This window comes from Thalassophryne amazonica, chromosome 21 (assembly GCF_902500255.1).
Source record: "Thalassophryne amazonica chromosome 21, fThaAma1.1, whole genome shotgun sequence".
In the NCBI taxonomy this organism is placed as follows: Eukaryota; Metazoa; Chordata; class Actinopteri; order Batrachoidiformes; family Batrachoididae; genus Thalassophryne; species Thalassophryne amazonica.
In genome coordinates this window covers 7,683,075-7,704,250 of record NC_047123.1, presented here as the reverse complement: position 1 = coordinate 7,704,250, position 21,176 = coordinate 7,683,075, and the positions used below count along the sequence as shown (strand labels likewise).

Here is a 21,176-nt window from a genome sequence, read left to right as displayed (position 1 = left end):
AGTCCTACATATTTCCTTAATATTCGCATAGAAGGACATATCCTGATCAAAAATGACTCCAACATTTCTCACAGTATTACTAGAGGTCAGGGTATTGCCATCCAGAGTAAGGATCTGGTTAGACACCATGTTTCTACGATTTGTGGGGCCAAGTACAATAACTTCAGTTTTATCTGAATTTAAAAGCAGGAAATTAGAGATCATCCATGTCTTTATGTCTGTAAGACATTCGTGTAGTTTAACTAATTGGTGTGTGTCCTCTGGCTTCATGGATAGATAAAGCTGGGTATCATCTGCGTAACAATGAAAATTTAAGCAATGCTTTCTAATAATACTGCCTAAGGGAAGCATGTATAAAGTGAATAAAATTGGTCCTAGCACAGAACCTTGTGGAACTCCATAATTAACCTTAGTCTGTTAAGAAGACTCCCCATTTACATGAACAAATTATAATCTATTAGATTAATATGATTCAAACCACTGCAGCGCAGTGCCTTTAATAACTATGGCATGCTCTAATCTCTGTAATAAAATTTTATGGTCAACAGTATCAAAAGCAGCACTGAGGTCTAACAGGACAAGCACAGAGATGAGTCCACTGTCTGAGGCCATAAGAAGATCATTTGTAACCTTCACTAATGCTGTTTCTGTACTATGATGAATTCTAAAACCTGACTGAAACTCTTCAAATAGACCATTCCTCTGCAGATGATCAGTTAGCTGTTTTACAACTACCCTTTCAAGAATTTTTTCTGGGTGACTGTGAGGAGGAAGCGTAGCCCTAAACAGAAGCCCCGTGTACACCGCCAACCCATTCACATTTCTAACCATTTTTCCCCACTCGGCGACACACCCGCACAAACTCTGATTATTGGTGACTCTGTTTTGAGAAATGTGAAGTTAGCTACACCAGCAACCATAGTCAATTGTCTTCCGGGGGCCAGAGCAGGCAACACTGAAGGAAATTTGAAACTGCTGGCTAAGGCTAAGCGTAAATTTGGTAAGATTGTAATTCACGTCGGCAGTAATGACACCCGGTTACGCCAATCAGAGGTCACTAAAATTAACATTGAATCGGTGTGTAACTTTGCAAAAACAATGTCGGACTCTGTAGTTTTCTCTGGGCCCCTCCCCAATCGGACCGGGAGTGACATGTTTAGCCGCATGTTCTCCTTGAATTGCTGGCTGTCTGAGTGGTGTCCAAAAAATGAGGTGGGCTTCATAGATAATTGGCAAATCTATTTAAGCATAAAAATTCAAAAAGAAAAAATAATATAGCACCTTCAACTGCACCACAGACTAAAACAGTTAAATGTGGTCTATTAAACATTAGGTCTCTCTCTTCTAAGTCCCTTTTAGTAAATGATATAATAATTGATCAACATATTGATTTATTCTGCCTTACAGAAACCTGGTTACAGCAGGATGAATATGTTAGTTTAAATGAGTCAACACCCCCGTAGCACCCAGGTTTCTTTTCAGCACTGTAGCCAGGCTGACAAAGAGTCAGAGCTCTATTGAGCTGAGTATTCCTTTAACTTTAACTAGTAATGACTTCATGACTTTCTTTGCTAATAAAATTTTAACTATTAGAGAAAAAATTACTCATAACCATCCCAAAGACGTATCGTTATCTTTGGCTGCTTTCAGTGATGCCGGTATTTGGTTAGACTCTTTCTCTCAGATTGTTCTGTCTGAGTTATTTTCATTAGTTACTTCATCCAAACCATCAACATGTTTATTAGACCCCATTCCTACCAGGCTGCTCAAGGAAGCCCTACCATTATTTAATGCTTCGATCTTAAATATGATCAATCTATCTTTGTTAGTTGGTTATGTACCACAGGCTTTTAAGGTGGCAGTAATTAAACCATTACTTAAAAAGCCATCACTTGACCCAGCTATCTTAGCTAATTATAGCCAATCTCCAACCTTCCTTTTCTCTCAAAAATTCTTGAAAGGGTAGTTGTAAAACAGCTAACTGATCATCTGCAGAGGAATGGTCTATTTGAAGAGTTTCAGTCAGGTTTTAGAATTCATCATAGTACAGAAACAGCATTAGTGAAGGTTACAAATGATCTTCTTATGGCCTCAGACAGTGGACTCATCTCTGTGCTTGTTCTGTTAGACCTCAGTGCTGCTTTTGATACTGTTGACCATAAAATTTTATTACAGAGATTAGAGCATGCCATAGGTATTAAAGGCACTGCGCTGCGTTGGTTTGAATCATATTTATCTAATAGATTACAATTTGTTCATGTAAATGGGGAATCTTCTTCACAGACTAAGGTTAATTATGGATTTCCACATGGTTCTGTGCTAGGACCAATTTTATTCACTTTATACATGCTTCCGTTAGGCAGTATTATTAGACGGCATTGCTTAAATTTTCATTGTTACGCAGATGATACCCAGCTTTATCTATCCATGAAGCCAGAGGACACACACCAATTAGCTAAACTGCAGGATTGTCTTACAGACATAAGGACATGGATGACCTCTAATTTCCTTCTTTTAAACTCAGATAAAACTGAAGTTATTGTACTTGGCCCCACAAATCTTAGAAACATGGTGTCTAACCAGATCCTTACTCTGAATGGCATTACCCTGACCTCTAGTAATACTGTGAGAAATCTTGGAGTCATTTTTGATCAGGATATGTCATTCAATGCGCATATTAAACAAATATGTAGGACTGCTTTTTTGCATTTACGCAATATCTCTAAAATTAGAAAGGTCTTGTCTCAGAGTGATGCTGAAAAACTAATTCATGCATTTATTTCCTCTAGGCTGGACTATTGTAATTCATTATTATCAGGTTGTCCTAAAAGTTCCCTGAAAAGCCTTCAGTTAATTCAAAATGCTACAGCTAGAGTACTAACGGGGACTAGAAGGAGAGAGCATATCTCACCCATATTGGCCTCTCTTCATTGGCGTCCAGTTAATTCTAGAATAGAATTTAAAATTCTTCTTCTTACTTATAAGGTTTTGAATAATCAGGTCCCATCTTATCTTAGGGACCTCATAGTACCATATCACCCCAATAGAGCACTTCGCTCTCAGACTGCAGGCTTACTTGTAGTTCCTAGGGTTTGTAAGAGTAGAATGGGAGGCAGAGCCTTCAGCTTTCAGGCTCCTCTCCTGTGGAACCAGCTCCCAATTCGGATCAGGGAGACAGACACCCTCTCTACTTTTAAGATTAGGCTTAAAACTTTCCTTTTTGCTAAAGCTTATAGTTAGGGCTGGATCAGATGACCCTGAACCATCCCTTAGTTATGCTGCTATAGACTTAGACTGTTGGGGGGTTCCCATGATGCACTGAGTGTTTCTTTCTCTTTTTGCTCTGTATGCACCACTCTGCATTTAATCATTAGTGATTGATCTCTACTCCCCTCCACAGCATGTCTTTTTCCTGGTTCTCTCCCTCAGCCCCAACCAGTCCCAGCAAAAGACTGCCCCTCCCTGAGCCTGGTTCTGCTGGAGGTTTCTTCCTGTTAAAAGGGAGTTTTTCCTTCCCACTGTCGCCAAGTGCTTGCTAACAGGGGGCCGTTTTAACCGTTGGGGTTTTTACGTAATTATTGTATGGCCTTGCCTTACAATATAAAGTGCCTTGGGGCAACTGTTTGTTGTGATTTGGCGCTATATAAATAAAATTGATTGATTGATTGAAAAGGAATGTTGGAGATTGGCCTATAATTAGCTAAGATAGCTGGGTCAAGTGATGGCTTTTTAAGTAATGGTTTAATTACTGCCACCTTAAAAGCCTGTGGTACATAGCCAACTAATAAAGATAGATTGATCATATTTAAGATCGAAGCATTAATTAATGGTAGGGCTTCCTTGAGCAGCCTGGTAGGAATGGGGTCTAATAGACATGTTGATGGTTTAGAGGAAGTAACTAATGAAAATAACTCAGACAGAACAATTGGAGAGAAAGAGTCTAACCAAATACCAGCATTACTGAAAGCAGCCAAAGATAACGATATGTCTCTGGGATGGTTATGAGTAATTTTTTCTCTAATAGTTAAAATTTTATTAGCAATGAAAGTCATGAAGTCATTACTAGTTAAAGTTAAAGGAATACTCGGCTCAATAGAGCTCTGACTCTTTTTCAGCCTGGCTACAGTGCTGAAAAGAAACCTGGGGTTGTTCTTATTTTCTTCAATTAGTGACAAATAGTAAGATGTCCTAGCTTTACGGAGGGCTTTTTTATAGAGCAACAGACTCTTTTTCCAGGCTAAGTGAAGATCTTCTAAATTAGTGAGACACCATTTCCTCTCCAACTTACGGGTTATCTGCTTTAAGCTGCGAGTTTGTGAGTTATACCACGGAGTCAGGCACTTCTGATTCAAGGCTCTCTTTTTCAGAGGAGCTACAACATCCAAAGTTGTGCTCAATGAGGATGTAAAACTATTGAAGAGATAATCTGTCTCATTCACAGAATTTAGGTAGGTACTCTGCACTGTGTTGTATATGGTTTTGGAGAACATAACAAAGAAGGAATCATATCCTTAAACCTAGTTACAGCTCTTTCCGAAATACTTCTGTAATGAAACTTATTCCCCACTACTGGGTAGTCCATTAAAGTAAATGTAAATGTTATTAAGAAATGATCAGACAGAAGGCGGTTTTCAGAGAATACTGTTAAGTCTTCAATTTCCATACCATAAGTCAGAACAAGATCTAAAGTATGGTTAAAGTGGTGGGTGGACTCATTTACATTTTGAGCGAAGCCAGTTGAGTCTAATAATAAATTAAATGCAGTGTTGAGGCTGTCATTCTCAGCATCTATGTGGATGTTAAAATCGCCCACTATAATTATCTTATCTGAGCTAAGCACTAAGTCAGACAAAAGGTCTGAAAATTCACAGAGAAACTCACAGTAACGACCAGGTGGACGATAGATAACAACAAATAAAACTGGATTTTGAGACTTCCAGTTTGGATGGACAAGAGTAAGAGTCAAGCTTTCAAATGAATTAAAGCTCTGTCCGGGTTTTTGATTAATTAATAAGCTGGAGTGGAAGATTGCTGCTAATCCTCCCCCTCAGCCCATGCTACGAGCATTCTGACAGTTTGTTTAAACTAACATATTCATCCTGCTGTAACCAGATTTCTGTAAGGCAGAATAAATCAATATGTTGATCAATTATGATATCATTTACTAACAGGGACTTAGAAGAGAGAGAAAAGGGGTGAAGGTCCAAGTCCTTGAGTTTATGATGCTTCCTTCTTGTATGATGTGTTTGTTTATGAGTTCAATGGTATGAATATTCCCTAAGGTGAAAATGGAATGTTCCATTCAACGAGGCAAAGCAAAGTTGAATGATATGTTCCAGATTTGACCGAATTAAATATTCGTTCCATTGAAAGAATGTAAAAACATTTATTATTTGTTTCATATAACATGTAAAATAGATCCTTGTCATTTGACATTATATTAGTTTATAAATAAGAGAAAAAGGACTTACATTCTGGTGTTCATCACGAGTGCTTTGACATCAACAGTCCAACACGGACATTAAATAGGAGTCCAACATTGATTGCAAAAACAGTTAGATAGTTCAAAAATAATTATAATGATGTAGTCTGTGATACTTCCAAAAATAAAATAATAACAACGTTGTGTACTTCCCCAGTCCACTGAAAAATCGCTTCAGAAATCTGACCAGGTTTTCATCTGAACAGCTCTTCATGCCTACAGATGGCTTATTGCATCATGTGTGTGTGTGTGTGTGTGTGTGTGTGTGTGTGTGTGTGTGTGTGTGTGTGTGTGTGTGTGTGTGTGTGTGTGTGTGTGTGTGTGTGTGTGTGTGTGTGTGTGTGTGTGTGTGTTTTAGAAGAAATAGCACCGGAATTCACTTAAGGTCACGGGCATTCAGGTTTAGTTTTCGGCCTTGCCGCTTACGTGTAGAAAGTTCTCCAGATTCTCTGAATGTTCTGATTATATTATGGACTGTAGATGATGGAATCCCTAAATTTCTTGCCATTGAACATTGAGAAACATTTTTCTTAAACTTTTGGAGTATTTTTTCATGCAGTTGTTCACCAAGTGGTGATCCTCACCACATCTTTGCTTGTGAATGGCTGAGCCTTTTGAGGATGCTAGTTCAAAAATAATTATAATGATGTAGTCCATGATACTTCCAAAAAAAAAAAAAAAAAAAAGGAAAAAACTTTGTATACTTTGCCAGTCCAGTGTAAAATCACATCAGAAATCTGACCAGGTTTTCATCCAAACAGCTCTTAATGTCTCCAGATGGCTAATTGCAGAGTTTATTTGTGTTTGTGTTAGAAGAATTAGCACTGTCAATTAGCTCATTTAAATCATAGTCCATCAGCAAAACAAACTACACCATGTGTAGCTAAATGCAACCCCACCCACCCACCCACTACTTTGTGTGTGGGACGGGTTCACAGCATACAAAGGTACAAAATGTATGGAACCAAATTTGCACGGTAAATAGAAACATATTTGCACGCATATTGTAATTCAACACCAGTGATGCCGGTAACGCGTTACTCTAATCTGACCACTTCTTTTAGTAACGAGTAATCTAACGCGTTAATCTTTCCAAGTCAGTAATCAGATTAAAGTTACTTCTCCATGTCACTGTGCGTTACTATTATTTTTCATTGTGGGTCGATAGCAGCATTAAACTTGGTCCGTGGGCAGGAGGTCGGAGTTCGACTGAACGTCCCACTTTAGGCGAACTGTGAGCTTTTCATCTGCGGTTTTTTGCATCTGCTCGACTCGTCCTCACCTCTTAAAGCGCGGTGATCAGCACACCTGCACTGAGCTTTACGAAGACATTTTTATACTTTTTTCCTCCTTTATTTAGAATTCTGAGCCGAGCCGCTCCATATCGTCTCGTTAAAAACAGCTGATCCTCCGCGCCGTGTCAACAACTAACACTATTTTCCACTCAAATGCACCTAAACTCTCTTTCTGAGGACCACATGATGTGAAAACGCAATAAAACGTTCTTACCTGTAAATCTGGTCCTGTTTTCTGCATAAATAAATGTTATCCATTCTTTGTGCTCAAACGCCAAAGCAGGGGCGAATCCAGATGGAATGGGGGCGTGGGGCAAGGATGTGCCCCCCTCACAACACCCCTAGATTAAAGGTCCAGTTTTGAAGCCGTTTTTTTTACTACAACTACTAATATTGCTTGAAATAATAATAATTTCGACAAGTAAAATGTTTAGAGAGAATTTAAATGTTAGAAAAATGTTAGAATTTAATAGTTACATTTATAAACAATGTAGGTTTGAAATTGCAAGTTTTACTGTTACAGTGCTGTCAACAGTTAAATATGAGGTCAAGAAAGAGGTCTTTATTTTACTTTTTATAAAACAAGTATTTATTTTCATTGAAGTCAAGAAAGGGTGACTATAAAGTGAGTTTTGGCAAAACAGGTATCATTGTCATGTTGACGTGGGTTGTTGTCGGCAGCTGGGGAAAGTAACTAAAAAAGTAACTAGTAATCTAACTTAGTTACTTTTACAATTGAGTAATCAGTAAAGTAACTAAGTTACTTTTTCAAGGAGTAATCAGTAATCAGTAATTGGATTACTTTTTCAAAGTAACTGTGGCAACACTGTTCAACACAAATGGGATAAATAATCTATGTCACGTGACATACAAAGTGATCACTGTCCAGCACAGTGCGCATCTGGACGGCTGTAATGTCCAGCTGGAACAGCTGACTGCTGTGTACTCACAACTCACCCAGAGAACACAAATCATGCCATGAACAACACGAACAACACTCCACACAATGTACATGTGTGGGCATGCTCTTATGTTCTCATGACGTGCTGATAATTACGTACAGACAAGATCAGATGAGGACCACCCAACAATGTCTGAGCTCGCATGGCATGATGTGAACTGTGCTATCAGCCAGTTGTCCAGGCTAATGATCCTTCCACCACGTAAATTGTAGTCCACATGACAGATAGAAAGAGTGGAAAATAAATAAAACATACATACAATAAGGGGAAAGGTGTGAACTCAGTCACTTGTGATCGCTTTCCTCATAGCGCTGTGGACACAGGGGGTGTTTCCGCTGATCGCTGGCCAGCGACTCACTTTAGCTGGAACTGACAGTGAGTCAGTGAACACAATGTGTTAAGATGTGAAACCATCCATCTGATCATGTGATCACTCAGCTGGCAATCTGAATGTCATGTCCACCATGTGAGTTATGATCCACATGACGCAGTGTCTTCAGCACGACTCTCGTTAGACATGCCGCACTGGCTCATGTGGACATGATATGAGTGCATGGCTTCATTCATGTCAGTTCATTACCTTGTTTATGTCCATGACCATGGGTCATGTGCAGAGGAAGAGGAGGACTATCCTTATTTTGTCCACTCTTTATAACAGGATTCACACTTTTCACCAATATCTAATATTTATTAGATATTGTTTGGGATGGTGTTGTTTTTTTTAAACTGTGAAAACAGATTCATGACCAGTAACATGATTGTGTTGCATTTAAACAGTACATTCACTGTTCCTATAATGTTCTGAATCTGTGCTCTCACATTGTTTTGTGCTACAAAACAGTTATTTATTTCTTTATCTATTTATTTATTTTCATTGCTACATGGTTTTATCTTTTCTGTTGTTTTGTTTCATTAGGTTCTTTTTGTCTCTTTAAAATTGTATTGTAACATTATTAGTCTATTATTATTGACTATTGTCTATTATGTAGACTATTATTGTTGTTGCTATAATATAGGAATAAAAATAAATTTAAAAAAATTACAATTTGACTCTTACGACAATGAACGCTGAGCCATTAATTATACAGAAAACAAATCAACGCGCTGATGCGAACAGCTTAATGCTAACTTTAACACTGAAAATACCATAGACATGCTAATGCGTTAGCATCAGTCCCGTTTTTAAGATATAAAATACATATATCAACTGTTTCAGAAGACCAAAAACAGATCGGTTTAACATAAAAAATATTAAATATTACTCACATTCATATGCTCTTTGTTGTGTGGGCCGCTGAAGAGGAGGTACTGCTGGCCCACCACCACCAGAGGGCGCCCTGCCTGGAGTGCGGGCTCCAGGCACCAGAGGGCGCTGCCGCCGACGAAGGCTGCCAGGGTGACAGCTGTCACCCATTACTGGACACAGCTGACTGCACTCAGGACGGAGGTATATCAGCAGGACAGCGTCTCCACCTCAGTGCCGAGATATCGCCTTGAGATTAAGGTAACCTTCTCTGCAAGCTCATATTGAAGACTCTGATAAACCTTGGTAAACCTTTTCAGGACAGCTGACTACAGAAAGCTACTTGCTTGGATAAGTACTCACCTTTCCTGCTTCATTGTAACAAGAGGTGGAGGCGGCTTCTCCCCTCTCTGTCTACTGGGTGCTGTCGCACCCATACCTGTGTGTTTGTGCTCTTTCCCGCCAGCAGTACCGGATCCGACGAGCGGAGGCAGTGGCCACCTGGGAATTCGGGACTTGGCGGTTCCAGTACTTCTGGGGTTCGGTGGCAGAGGAAATCTGGGTGGTTCCGGTTCGACTAGGACGGACGCCTCCTACCTTCGAGCCTGCCCACACGACACCAGCAGATTTCGGCTTCAAACTCCAAATTATTAATTGTTGTATTGGTTGTGCTCTTTTCACAACAGTAAAACTTGTTATTCACCTTTCTCCATTGTCCGTTCATTGCGCCCCCTGTTGTGGGTCCGTGTACCTACACTTTCACAACACTCTTCAGGGTTTTAGTGGGAAAAAATTAGGATAAAGTGAAATAAAATCCACGAATCATAGATCGAAGCACTGCTTTGACCTGCGAATCACTGCTTCGATTGGTTCAAGGTTCAAAGCAAAGCCGCGCTGCAGAAAAATTGATTACAGACCCGCTGCAGGTCTGTAATCAATGTAGAGAAATGATCATTTTCCTGACAAACACCCCCAAGTGCGCAACTGCAAAAAAGCCTATCGGACATGACTCATGACAAGTCGGCCTGACTTCGTTGCAGTCACTACCAATCAGTGATGTCTCTGGGTGAAAACACGACTTTTTTCGTGTGTGTGTGTGTGTGTGTGTGTGTGTGTGTGCGTGTGTGTGTGTTTGGGTTTTTTTGTAACGAGTAACAGCATGGCGCATAGAAAATGTATCGGAGTAGAAGTATGCAATTAAGGTTGGAAATGTAGTGAAGCAAAAGTGAAAGTAAGCTGAATTAAAAAAAAAACTCAAGTAAAGTACGGAGTCTCCCAAAACGTACTTATGTACAGTAGTGAAATAGTTTTACTTTGTTACTATACAACACTGCAGAAATCTGACCAGGTTTTCATCCGAACAGCTCTTCATGCCTCCAGATGGCTTATTGCATAGTCTTTGTGTGTGTGTGTGTGTGTGTGTGTGAGTTTTAGAAGAAATAGCACCGGCATTCAGTTCAGGTCACGGGCATTCAGTGTTAGTTTTCGGCCTTGCCGCTTACGTGTAGAAAGTTCTCCAGATTCTCTGAATATTCTGATTATATTATGGACTGTAGATGATGGAATCCCTAAATTCCTTGCAATTAAACATTGAGAAACATGTTCTTAAACTGTTGGACTATTTTTTTCATGCAATTGTTCACAAAGTGGTGATTCTCACCCCATCGTTGCTTCTGAATGGCTGAGCCTTTTGGGGATGGTAGTTCAAAAATAATTATAATGATGTAATCCGTGATACTTCAAAAAAAAAAAAAAGAAAAAACCTTGTGTACTTTGCCAGTCCAGTGAAAAATCTGACCAGGTTTTCATCCAAACACCTCTTCATGTCTCCAGATGGCTACTTGCAGAGATTATTTTTGTGTGTATGTGTGTGTGTGTTAGAAGAATTAGCACCATCAATTAGCTCATTTAAATCATAGTCCATCAGCAAAACAAACTACATCATGTGTAGCTAAATGCCTCCCCCACTAGTGTGTGTGTGGTACAGGTTCATAGCATGCAATGGTACAAAATGTATGGAACCAAATTTGCATGGTAAATGGAAACATATTTGCACGCAAATTGCAATGCAACACAAATGGAATGAATAATCCATGTCACATGACAACAAAGTGATCACTGTCCAGCACAGTGCACATCTGGATGGCTGTAATGTCCAGCTGGAACAGCTAACTGCTGTGTACTCGGAACTCACCCGGAGAACGCATATCATGCCATGAACAACATGAACAACACTCCACACAATGTACATGTGTGGGCATTCTCTCATGTTCTCATGACGTGCTGATAATTATGTACAGACAAGATCAGATGAGTAGACAAGCTTGAATCTTCGACTGGACTGGGTTGCTTGACATCAAGCAACCCAGTCCAGTAATAGAGTTTGTAGTAAAAGAGTGCGGGTACTAGACTGGCCTGCCTGCAGTCCAGACCTGTCGCCAATTGAAAATGTGTGCTGCATTATGAAGCACAAAATACGACAGCGGAGACCCCGGACTGTTGAACAACTGAAGTCGTATATCAAGCAAGAATGGGAAAGAATTCCACCTACAAAACTTCAACAATTTCTGTCTTCAGTTCCCAAATGCTTATTGAGTGTTGTTAGAAGGAAAGGTAATGTAACACCTTGGTAAACATACCACTGTCCCGGCTTTTTTGAAACGTGTTACAGGCATCCATTTCAAAATGAGCAAATATTTGCACAAAAACAATAAAGTTTATCAGTTTCAACATTAAATGTCTTCTCATTGTGGTGTATTCAATTGAATATAGGTTGAAGAGGATTTGTAAATCATTATATTTTGTTTTTATTTACATTTTACACAATGTCCCAACTTTATTGGAGTTGGGGTTGTATGTCCACTTTATTTTCCCAGTAATTGTGTTGTGTGGGCCGCTGAAGAGGAGGTACTGCTGGCCCACCACCACCAGAGGGCGCCCTGCCTGGAGTGCGGGCTCCAGGCACCAGAGGGCGCTACCGCATCATGGGAGTAATCTGGGTGACAGCTGTCACCCATCTCCAAACACAGCTGTTTCTACTCAGCACCGAGGTATATCAGGAGGACGGCGTCTCCACCTCAGTGCCGAGATATCGCCTTAAGACTGAGGTAACATTCTCTGCCTTCATATTCTGAATAACCAGCTAAGATTTGTAAACCGTTTCAGGACTGCTGACTACTAACAGCTAAATTGCTTGAATAAGTACTCACCTTCCTGCTGTATATTGTCAAGAGGTGGAGGCGGCTTCTCCCCTCTCCGTGGCTGGGTGCTGTCGCATCCACATCTGTGTGTTGTTGCTCTCTCCTGCCAGCAGTACCGGATCCGACGAGCGGAGGCAGTGGCCACCTGGGAATTCGGGACTTGGCGGTTCCAGTATTTCCGGGGGTCGGTGGCAGAGGAGATCTGGGTGGTTCCGGTTCGACTGAGACGGACGTCTCCTACCTTCGAGCCTGCCCACACGACACCAGTGGAATTCGGTGTAAACCCAAAGTGTCAATTGTTGTATTGGTTGTGCATTTTCACAACAGTAAAAATTATTTACTTTCTCCATTGTCCGTTCATTGCGCCCCCTGTTGTGGGTCCGTGTTCCTACACTTTCACAACAGGATATCTCGGCCAGCGTCATGGACCCCGAGGGGCGTCAACCGGCTGTTGAACGGCCAATGGAAGACCAAGGCGCGGCGGAGGCTCCGGGAGGGGTACTCGGTGAGTTGCAGCGGATCCTCACCGCCTTCACCTCTCGGATCGATTTAATGACCGAGCAGTACGTTCTCCTAAACCGCAGGGTGGAGGCTCTCGCCGCACAAGTGGAGGCGCGCCCTTCGGGCGCCGCTGCGGCTCTCCCTCCCGAGGACCCTGCGCGCGAAAGTGACGTTCCACTGGTCGTTCAACGGTCCCTTCCTCCGTCCCCAGAAGCATACATAAGCCCTCCAGAGCCGTACGGAGGCTGTGTGGAGACGTGCGCGGACTTTCTGATGCAGTGTTCGCTCGTCTTCGCACAGCGTCCCGTGATGTACGCGACTGATGCTAGCAAAGTAGCTTATGTAATAAATCTGCTTCGCGGGGAGGCACGCGCTTGGGCTACAGCGCTCTGGGAGCAGCACTCGCGGCTCCTTCATACCTACGATGGGTTTGTACGGGAGCTCAGAACAGTGTTCGACCATCCCAACAGAGGAGAGTCCGCTTCAACCGCACTACTGTCAATAAGACAGGGGCGTCGGAGCGCAGCTGCCTATGCAGTCGCCTTCCGCATCGCGGCGGCGAGATCCGGCTGGAATAGCACTGCCCTCCGCGCTGCCTTTGTAAACGGACTGTCACTGGTCCTAAAAGAGCACCTGGTGGCTAAGGACGAACCGCGGGATTTAGATGGGCTCATCGATCTAGTCATACGACTCGACAACCGGTTAGAAGAACGCCGCCGGGAACGAGGCGAAGGGCGTGGCCAGGCACGCGTCGTCCCTCTCCCTTCCGGGTCCGGTCGGGCTCCGCCCTCCCCACGCTCCTCTGTTCCTGCGCTCCGTGGGGTCACAGCTCCCCCTACTGACGAAGCTAGGGACACGAGTAGGGCAACATTTAGGGCACCAGATGCACAGAGGAGATGGACCCACGGAGCGTGTCTTGTTTGTGGTTCAATAGAGCACCATGTGAGAGACTGCCCCGAGCGGTCAAACGCCAAACGCCCGCCCCTAGAGACTGGGCCAGGGGTGGGTCAAAACATTCACGTGGGACACACCCACATTGCTACACGACTCCCAGTCACGATCCTGTTTGAGGATTCAACCCTGAAGGCCCCAGCACTGGTGGACACGGGCTCTGAGGGGAATCTGCTTGACAGTAGATGGGCCAGGGAGATAGGGCTCCCTCTGGTGGCTCTTACCTCGCCTGTGCAGGTTCGGGCGCTAGATGGCTCCCTACTCCCACCAATCACGCATAAGACACCCCCAGTAACTCTGGTGGTGTCAGGTAACCACCGGGAGGTGATCGAGTTCTTTGTGACTCAGGCCACCTCCCGTGTGGTTTTGGGTTTTCCCTGGATGCTAAAGCACAATCCCCGGATCGATTGGCCGTCCGGGGTAGTGGTTCAGTGGAGCGAAACCTGCCATCGGGAGTGTCTAGGTTCCTCGGTTCCTCCCGGCTCCCAAGCTAAGGAGGAGGTCCGAGTCCCGCCCAATCTGAAGGCGGTGCCGGCGGAGTACCATGACCTCGCTGACGTGTTCAGCAAGGATCTGGCTCTCACGCTTCCTCCCCACCGCCCGTATGATTGTGCCATTGATTTGGTTCCAGGCAGTGAGTTCCCGTCCAGTAGGCTGTACAACCTCTCACGGCCGGAGCGTGAATCAATGGAGACCTACATCCGGGACTCATTAGCTGCCGGGTTGATCCGGAATTCCACCTCACCGATGGGTGCAGGTTTCTTTTTTGTGGGTAAAAAAGATGGCGGGCTTCGTCCATGCATTGATTACAGGGGGTTGAACGAAATCACGGTTCGCAACCGATACCCGTTGCCCTTGTTGGATTCAGTGTTCACCCCCTTGCATGGAGCCAAAATCTTCACCAAGCTGGATCTTAGGAATGCGTATCATTTGGTTCGGATCCGGAAGGGAGACGAATGGAAGACGGCATTTAACACCCCGTTGGGCCATTTTGAGTACCTGGTCATGCCGTTCGGTCTCACTAACGCTCCCGCGACCTTCCAAGCATTGGTAAACGATGTCCTGCGGGACTTCCTGCACCGGTTCGTCTTCGTGTATCTGGACGATATACTCATCTTTTCCCCGGATCCTGAGACTCATGTCCGGCATGTCCGTCAGGTTCTGCAGCGGTTGTTGGAGAACCGTCTGTTTGTGAAGGGCGAGAAGTGTGAGTTCCACCGTACTTCTTTGTCCTTCCTGGGGTTTATCATCTCCTCCAACTCCGTCGCCCCGGACCCGGCCAAGGTTGCGGCGGTGAGAGATTGGCCCCAACCAACAAGCCGTAGGAAGCTGCAACAGTTCCTCGGTTTTGCTAATTTCTATAGGAGGTTCATTAAGGGCTACAGTCAGGTAGTTAGCCCCCTGACAGCCCTGACCTCTCCAAAAGTTCCCTTCACCTGGTCGGACCGGTGCGAGGCCGCGTTCAAGGAGTTGAAACGGCGCTTCTCGTCTGCACCAGTTCTGGTGCAGCCCGATCCTAGCCGCCAGTTAGTGGTTGAAGTGGATGCCTCGGACTCAGGGATAGGAGCGGTGCTCTCCCAGAGCGGGAAGACCGATAAGGTCCTTCACCCGTGTGCCTATTTTTCTCGCAGGTTGACCCCCGCTGAACGGAACTATGACGTCGGCAATCGGGAACTCCTTGCTGTGAAAGAGGCCCTCGAAGAGTGGAGACATCTGTTGGAGGGAACAGCCGTGCCATTCACGGTTTTCACTGACCATCGGAACCTGGAGTACATCAGAACCGCCAAGCGTCTGAACCCCAGGCAAGCCCGCTGGTCACTGTTCTTTGGCCGTTTTGACTTCCGGATTACCTACCGCCCCGGGACCAAGAATCAGAGATCGGATGCATTGTCCCGGGTGCACGAAGATGAGGTCAAAACGGAACCGTCGGATCCCCCGGATCCCATCATCCCGGAGTCCGCTATCGTGGCCGCCCTCACCTGGGACGTGGAGAAGACCGTCAGGGAGGCCCTGACCCGTGTCCCGGACCCCGGAAACGGACCAAAGAACAGACTGTACGTCCCACCAGAAGCTAGGGCCGCAGTCCTGGACTTCTGTCACGGTTCTAAGCTCTCCTGTCACCCAGGGGTGCGAAGGACCGTGGCAGTCGTCCGGCAACGCTTCTGGTGGGCATCCCTGGAGACCGACGTCCGGGACTACGTCCAGGCCTGTACCACCTGCGCCAGGGGCAAGGCCGATCATAGAAAGACCTCAGGGCAACTACAGCCATTGCCTGTGCCTCATCGCCCCTGGTCCCACATCGGCCTGGATTTCGTCACGGGTCTCCCGCCGTCCCAGGGACACACTGTTATCTTCACGATAGTGGACCGTTTCTCCAAGGCGGCCCACTTCGTGGCCCTCCCGAAGCTCCCTACGGCCCAGGAGACAGCGGACCTCCTGGTCCACCACGTCGTCCGTCTGCATGGCATACCATCAGACATCGTCTCCGATCGCGGTCCCCAGTTCACCTCGCATGTCTGGAGGAGCTTCTGCCGGGAACTGGGGGCCACGGTCAGCCTCTCGTCTGGGTACCATCCCCAGACCAACGGGCAGGCAGAGCGGGCGAATCAAGAACTGGAGCAGACACTTCGCTGTGTGACAGCCGCGCACCCGACGGCCTGGAGTACCCACCTGGCCTGGATCGAGTACGCCCACAACAGTCAAGTGTCATCAGCCACCGGCCTCTCCCCGTTTGAGGTGTGCTTGGGGTATCAGCCCCCCTTGTTTCCGGTGGTTGAGGGAGAGGTCGGTGTGCCCTCGGTCCAGGCCCACCTACGGAAGTGCCGTCGGGTGTGGCGGGCCGCCCGCTCTGCCTTGTTGCAGGCCCGGACGAGGGCGAAGAAACATGCAGACCGGCGACGAGCCCCGGCCCCCAAGTATCGTCCTGGGCAGGAGGTCTGGTTATCCACCAAGGACATTCCCCTACAGGTTGACTCACCTAAACTGCAAGAACGATACATCGGACCGTATAAAATCCTCAAGGTCATCAACCCCGCCGCAGTGAGGCTCCAGCTTCCGGCCTCACTGCGGATCCATCCAGTTTTCCATGTTTCCCGGATCAAGCCTCTCCACACCTCACCCCTCTGCACCCCGGGTCCGGCACCGCCTCCTGCCCGGATCATCGACGGAGCACCGGCTTGGACTGTCCGCCGGCTCCTTGACGTCCGTCGGATGGGCCGGGGTTTTCAGTATCTGGTGGACTGGGAGGGGTACGGCCCCGAGGAGCGCTCCTGGGTGAAGAAGGGCTTCATCCTGGACCCGGCCCTCCTGGCCGACTTCTACCGACGCCATCCGGACAAGCCCGGTCGTGCGCCAGGAGGCGCCCGTTGAGGGGGGGGTCCTGTTGTGTGGGCCGCTGAAGAGGAGGTACTGCTGGCCCACCACCACCAGAGGGCGCCCTGCCTGGAGTGCGGGCTCCAGGCACCAGAGGGCGCTACCGCATCATGGGAGTAATCTGGGTGACAGCTGTCACCCATCTCCAAACACAGCTGTTTCTACTCAGCACCGAGGTATATCAGGAGGACGGCGTCTCCACCTCAGTGCCGAGATATCGCCTTAAGACTGAGGTAACATTCTCTGCCTTCATATTCTGAATAACCAGCTAAGATTTGTAAACCGTTTCAGGACTGCTGACTACTAACAGCTAAATTGCTTGAATAAGTACTCACCTTCCTGCTGTATATTGTCAAGAGGTGGAGGCGGCTTCTCCCCTCTCCGTGGCTGGGTGCTGTCGCATCCACATCTGTGTGTTGTTGCTCTCTCCTGCCAGCAGTACCGGATCCGACGAGCGGAGGCAGTGGCCACCTGGGAATTCGGGACTTGGCGGTTCCAGTATTTCCGGGGGTCGGTGGCAGAGGAGATCTGGGTGGTTCCGGTTCGACTGAGACGGACGTCTCCTACCTTCGAGCCTGCCCACACGACACCAGTGGAATTCGGTGTAAACCCAAAGTGTCAATTGTTGTATTGGTTGTGCATTTTCACAACAGTAAAAATTATTTACTTTCTCCATTGTCCGTTCATTGCGCCCCCTGTTGTGGGTCCGTGTTCCTACACTTTCACAACAAATTGTGCATTAATGAATTAATTATGATATGTGCTACAAATAGTAACACCGTTTGTAATAAATGATCAAAGATGAAGGGCCTTCACAATAACTGCAGCCCGCCCGGCTCTGACACATCTGACCAATCGCAGCATCAACAGACCAGGTGTCTGTCAAAGTGACCACGCGCCTAATGTCTTCTGATAACTGGGCACCAGTGAATGTGATAATGAGCATGATGATGATGGTGATGATCTCTGAAGGTCAATAAATACTTATTTAAATTTGGCCACTGGCTTTGATTGACATGTCATTTGATCAAAGCTGTTTTTATTTCTTTAACTTGAAAGATGGCGACAATAATGATTGTTATCCCACAAAAAAGACAGCACCTGTGGCCACTATTTACAGTCTTTTTTCAAAGAATTATTTCTCTGACTAATATCATTTGGACACAACAATTGTGTATTTATTGTATGATTCATTTTTCATTCTAACCAACACATATTTCTGCTGGTTATACAAATGACTGCTCATCCATCAAATGTAGGTTATGTTGATTTTGATCATTTTTTGAATGCCACCACCTCAGCATCATTTCAGGTTTTCTCCAAACATTTCATCAATAGTTAAAAAAAGACAAAGGAGAAATATCATGAAACTTTTAGAATGCTCATTTATTGCAATACAATCTTTAAAGATTGTATTTAAAGAAAAGCTGCATGCACTTTAATGGGGCAATTTAACAATGTTGTTTTATTCAGCCTTATTTGTTCAAGCAAGACGCAAGTTTGAATATCTGGTATTCATGGTCATAGCTGCAGAAAGATCAAAGCTTCAGACGTCCATTCAGACGAGCCGTCACAGGTTCACGGCGAATACGTAAGGTCTGGCAAGTTTTCGTCTTCAAACGACATTTGACGCTTTTCAAGCTGTTTTCCTCCAACATTGATGTTTCTGTCACAGAGAGATGAGGATTAATTCCTCAATATGATGAGCAAGAGTGTTCAGTTATGACATAATGAAAGTTATGACATAAATTGTTTTGTCGACATGTAAGAAGATGTAAAGAGAGACAATAGTACAAGTCCTTACCCACTGCCACCTAAAAGAAAAGCATAAAATGCAGTCAGCACATAATAATAATCACTGTAATAACAATAAAATAGTAATGTTCTTATAGTGACGTAAAGAATGAATAAAATTTCAACATGTCAGTATCATAAATGAAAACAGACAATAAGAATTTTAAAACAACCAAATCTTGTAAATGAATGAAACACAATTAATAAAAGAAAATCATATTTGATATTTGATATCTCTCTCCACAACACACACACACACACACACACACACACACGTACTGCGTACTGTCACATTGATCCACGTCACTCTAAAGCCCAACATTGTTTTCAGTTTTTGACAAAATAATGTTGAAGAATGATGTGATCTTTGACGTTCCCCGATCGACAAGAAAATATATTTCTAGCAGTATTTGTCCAAAATTTCTTGTCAAATTTGAAATTTTGTTAATATTGTTTTTATTTATTTATTTATTCTTAGTTATTCACCAACAGATTTGAGTAAAAAAAAACAAAAAAAAACAGTTTTAGCAGATGCTTTCAGTGCAGGATTTCTTTTTATATGAGCATTTAGCAGTGATCTGTCTCAAATTATTAGGATGTAAATGTAAATAAAACACTAAACTTTACAAGTACGCTTAAACCTGTACCTGTTGTGCACCCCACCTCCTCGCAAAAAAAGAAATGTCAGCAGTCTGAAATGTCATTAATATTGTTGATATTTCATGAATATTTTTTTGCTTTTTGAGTATCAATATGTCAAACTATCGCTCCTGGAATTGACACTTTTTTCACTGGTTTATACCGTGTCCAATGTGGGTCTCTTGACCCACTCCAGGTTCAGCCATGAAGATGATGACTGATAACACCAGAAAGAGAGCAGCACACTTCATCCTGAAAACAAGAACAAAATGAACAGTGACAGTATTTATGTTTGATTAAATACCCGAATAAATCATTTACTCACATGGAAATGGACAAACATTTAGTTCTTACCTGATGCTTTATTCAGAGTCAAAAGACTTGTAAGAGAGAGCAAAGTATGTGATTGACAGTAGGTGCTGATATCTGTGCCTACTGGCTGGCAGATGTGCCCCTCTTTATACAGACAGGTAAGAATTTGTTCTGTCATTGTGTACGATTTAGCAATATTACAGGAATTTGATGAAATACAGTCTCATTGCATTTCAGAGTCGTAGGTTGTTGATAGGATCTCAACCATGAAAGTGCGCGATCACTCGAGGCCTCGACACTCAACACTTCCTCAAATCTTCACACACATCTGGGCATCTGGGTGATTCGACAAACACGTTCAATCTATAGGACACTTCTTGACAAGCCATTTTATAACTTCATGACTTGTTTTTGCAAGTTATTTTTAAATGTTAAACTGATTAACATTGTCTTCAGCTTGTCAAACAATTCCTTTCAAAAGTGTTGGAACCATTTAGTTTCTGTTTAACATTGAAAGCATTTATGACTGAATTTAAAATGTGAAGAAGACGTATCACTTTAGATTGTCTCCTTTTATATCCTGATGTTTACATAAAGATGCATTAAAATACACAAGATTGGTGGTTGATATTTTTGCAGAGTAATGAATGTCCAAGTTTTAGGATCCTGGTGGGCACTGAGGTGTTTGGTGATGTTGATCATTTTTAAACGAGGTGAAGGTCCAAGTCCTTGAGTTTATGATGCTTCTTTCTTGTATGATGTGTTTGTTTATGAGTTCAGTGGTATGAATATTCCATAAGGTGAAAATGGAATGTTCCATTCAACGAGGCAAAGCAAAGTTGAATGATATGTTCCAGATTTGACCGAATTAAATATTTGTTCCATTGAAACAATGTAAAAACATGTATTATTTGTTTCATATAACAGGTAAAATAGATCCTTCTTTTTGATAGCATCGCGTAACTGTCTCAGTAGGTTAGAATAGTACTGTCCATTTATGGTTTGTCCCTTTTCAAGATAATCCACAAACACAATGCCCTTGGCATCCCAGAAAACTGAAACCATGACCTTCCCCGCAGACGAAACAACCTTGGCCTTCTTTGGAGGTGGTGACCTTGGGTGTTTCCACTGCATTGATTGTTTTTTGTCTCTGGTTCAAAGTGGTGAACCCAACACTCATTCTGGGTAAGAAAACATTCCATGTAATTGGCTGGATCCTCTTCAAATTGCGCCAAGTTTCCCTTCGACATGACTAGCCTGGTGCGTTTCTGATCAGGCGTCAGAAGACGTGGCACCCACTAAGCTGACACCTTTGACATTCCAAGTTCTTCATGCAGAATGTGTTCAATTCTCTCACGGGATATTCCCACAGCATCTGCTAGCTGATTAATTGTCGATCGTCTGTCGTCCATCACCATTTCATGA

At 44.1% G+C, this 21,176-nt stretch overlaps 1 protein-coding gene and 1 long non-coding RNA gene across 3 annotated transcripts in view; one reads left to right on the top strand and one right to left on the bottom strand.

The window, feature by feature from the left end:
* LOC117502538 (exostosin-1) overlaps positions 1-21,176 on the top strand; it is an 851,279-nt gene that overhangs the window by 518,932 nt on the left and 311,171 nt on the right. The window lies entirely within an intron of this gene.
* LOC117502545 lies at positions 10,033-19,927 on the bottom strand. 2 transcript variants are annotated; one of them, XR_004558344.1, is made up of 4 exons: positions 19,794-19,927; positions 19,603-19,691; positions 18,811-18,820; positions 10,033-10,044 (listed from the first exon to the last, which is right to left on the bottom strand). It is a non-coding gene; the product is annotated as an uncharacterized LOC117502545 (long non-coding RNA). The 2 variants fall into 2 exon arrangements; XR_004558343.1 differs by lacking the exon at positions 10,033-10,044 and adding an exon at positions 18,374-18,672.